Source organism: Zea mays, chromosome 6 (assembly GCF_902167145.1).
Source record: "Zea mays cultivar B73 chromosome 6, Zm-B73-REFERENCE-NAM-5.0, whole genome shotgun sequence".
In the NCBI taxonomy this organism is placed as follows: domain Eukaryota; kingdom Viridiplantae; phylum Streptophyta; class Magnoliopsida; order Poales; family Poaceae; genus Zea; species Zea mays.
This window is the reverse complement of record NC_050101.1, coordinates 106,422,442-106,425,894: the sequence shown is the minus strand read 5'-3', so window position 1 is coordinate 106,425,894 and position 3,453 is coordinate 106,422,442. Positions and strand designations below refer to the sequence as shown.

General features: G+C 49.6%; 1 pseudogene; it reads right to left on the bottom strand.

The window, feature by feature from the left end:
* Positions 1-374: 374 nt before the first annotated feature.
* LOC103631265 (Werner Syndrome-like exonuclease) lies at positions 375-962 on the bottom strand (annotated as a pseudogene).
* Between the last annotated feature and the right edge of the window lie 2,491 nt (positions 963-3,453).

Sequence of the window (3,453 nt, the reverse complement as noted above, 5' to 3'; positions counted from 1 at the left end):
AGATAACTGACATGGCGGGATAGTGAGGTATATGAGGAGAAATTTAGAGGAGACGATCGAAGACAGTCTCGCGGTGCACCACGGGAGCTCAGACGCGGTGCACTGTTGATGTATCCAACAGATATCTCTACAACTATTAAGAAGGCATTGTAGACCGCCCCCGCCCCTACCCAACGCACAGCCCCACGCGAAACCTTCGCACGCCCGCCTGTCCTCCGCATCAGCCGCGAATCTCGCACCCCTCAAGCCCGCACGCCGCGAAACTTCCGCTACCGAACCGATCTCACGCCCGCAAGCCAGCCCTCGCGAACCCCGCCGCCGCCGCCTGCACAAGAAGCTGAGGAGGGCGTCCACACCTCACCCCTGCGCGAACCCTACTCAATCTGCTCGTCAGAGAGGGATGACGCGTCCGAGGGGCCCGTCCTCACCCGCTGCGGCTTCTTGACGTGGGCGTCCATGATGGCTCTCGCGATGCCCTGCAGGCCCGCGTTGCGGAGGTTCGAGCGCCCTATCTCCTTCGCCGTGAGTTCGGCCAGGTCCTCCTCGTTCACCACCTCCAGCCCGCTGCGGCTTCTCGACGTGGGCGTCCATGACGGCTCTCGCGATGCCCTGCAGGCCCGCGTTGCGGAGGTTCAGGCGCCCCATCTCCTTCGCCGCGAGTTCGGCCAGGTCCTCTGCGTTCGCCACCTCCAGGTCGTAGTCGTTCTCGAGCCCACGCCGACAAATGTGTAGTCAGGGTCGCTGAGGAACTCATCCAGCGTGTTGGGGACGTAGTCGGCGTGGAGAAGCTGGAAGATGAGGTAGCGGCGCCCGACGCAGAGCTGGTGGATGGTTGTTTTGCTGTAGGCGCCGCTGAAGCTGGGGCGCCACTCGACGTCCATCCCGACGCGTTCACGTGCCACCCGCACCGCAGGTCCACGACTGCACCCCTTCTTCCCCCCACACTGCAACCGACCCCGCATAGGTCCGCCCCCTCGCCGCGATGCCCAGGATCAGAAGCGGCGACCTCGCTCTTGCCGCTCATGCACGAAAGAAGCCCCATCGAGCCAAAGGCCGTGCGTCACGTTCCGGCCCTCGACGCCGTGCTCGACTCACATATTCAGGCGAAATTCGTTGCTTGGGTGCAGGCCGGTGGGCAGTGGTGAAGGCGAAGACGACAGCTATGAGATGGAGATTGGGTTGCCCATGGACGTGCATCATGTGGCGCACATCACGTTCGATAGGTTCCATGGGTTCCTTGGGCTTCCCTGTTGATTTCGAGCCGAAATGGCCCGCCTGCTCCCAGTGCGAGGCATGCCTCTTGGCCAAATTGATATCGAGCTCATGCTTCCAGAAATCTGATTTTCTTTTTTCAGAATTTACTTATGCAATAACATGAACTATTTTCTAGCTCCAATTTTAGTTTTAGCTTGGATGGTGTTTGCACCTTTTCCCCTTCTTCTAATTCCAAATATATGGGCAACAGTTGCACAGATAGTACTATTATATTATGTTTTGTTAGAAAGTTGTAAAATGTAAATGATGTTTGCTTGACATGGGGGTGGTTAAAAGTTTTAATTTGATGGCATGGTTGTTTCAGTACTATAGTTTTGATTCATGTCCTTTTGTTTGTGTTACAGCCTCCATGTTGTAGCAAGGTTGTTGTGGAGCGTCGACCACCTCGACCTACAGCTCAAAGGTATGTTATGCTCCTCTCCTGCTCCACCTCGACCTATATGTGCTAGTGTGGCGCCTCTACAGTCTCTCTGTTCATGTTTGATGCTAGCAGAGAACAAAACTAATGAATATTAAGCCTTTTAGAGATCAATGTCAGTATATTCAGAAAGCAGACCATATTCAGAAACCCAGTACTCTGTGGCCGCTCCTCTACCTGCTCGACTCGCTCTCCTCGCAGTACCGCGCCGTCGCCGCGACTTCATGCCTCCCAAATCTTCCCATCGCCGCCCCACCATGGAATGCCACCTCGGGGACGGCGCCGGGCGCCGGTGGTTGGCCGGGCGCACGTAGCGCCGTCGGGCGGCCTGGTGCTGGTCTCCAAGGATCCGGACAACATCCGCGAGATCGCCACTAGAATGGTAAGTTTTTTACTATTTGTATGTGTTATCAAGTTATTCCAGATAGTTCACTATATATACTGTAGATTTTACTTCTAATCATCTCTGTAGGTTGTCAATCCACACCCATTTATTGAACTTCGGTCTGCTGCTCCTAACCATATAGAGAATGCTTTGAGAGATGTACACAAGAGAGCCACCCAAATGCTTGCCCAACAAGCAGTGGGAAATCAGCTCCAGCTTTTAATTGTAATTCTTCCTGAAGTTAGTGGTTCTTATGGTATGCATACTTTCTTCTTGTTCTGGGTCATACACACCTTACAATTTATTAGAATTTTTGGTATATAAATGACTCCTACTTTTGCAGGTAAAATTAAAAGAGTCTGTGACACTTGGAGGTAAAGTGTCATTTTATTTCATCATTTGTTCTTAGTTCTTACCATTAGAGAAACATAAATACATATATATTGCCACAACTACTATGTAATTGACAAAAAACATTCTTTCACTTTTTTCATCTGACACACACACACACCGCATATGATGATAGTTGTGGCTATTCCTAGATGCACAGTAAATTGCAGCACATATGTCCTTTTCTCAGGAGGTCATTGCTATATTTTAACACATTGGTTTTTGTGGCATAGGATAAAATCATTGTTGGTTCAACATCATGAATGACACATGGAGGAACTTCCGAACTTGAACCATGGAGGAATATATCTTATTTTATATCAATATTGTGGCACATAAACAATGGAGACAAACATCCAATTGCTTTCGAGAGCTTGAAACTTCTCCAATAGAGGTACAATAGTGAAGTAGTACATTAGATTTTACTGCAACCTTGAACTTCTCCAATCTCAGCCTGTTTTAGGTATCCACGACTGAATGTTTTTGCTTTGCAACATGGGGGTGATATTAGTTCTTTATATGCTTAAAGCCAAGCTTTCCACACAATAGTGAAGAAGCGCCGACGAGCTGAGGTGGCAAGCGGAGAAGGCGAGGATCAGGGAGTCAATCCTAAGGGAGGAAGCGGAGCAATTGGAGCTCAATCTAGAGGTGCGTAGCGAGTTAAGGGAACAAATGCTACAACTCTTGTGTCCTGCGCTCGGCCGGCCGACGAGGGGATTAGAGACGAAGAAGGCGTTGTCACCAGGAATGATTACCACCGCCAACTCGTCGCTGTCGATTCTCACGCTTGAGGTTTGCTCTTTTTTGGGTTTCTATGTTTGATAGTGAGTGTGTTGTGCATTTTACTATGGCCATTTCTATTAAAATTTTTATAAGTGCTCTCATATTATGCCTATTATTTTTGTTATGAGTAATTTCATCAGCACACATGAAAATAGTGATGAAGTGGCCAAAAATTTGATGAACAAGGCAAAGGCTAGCCTTC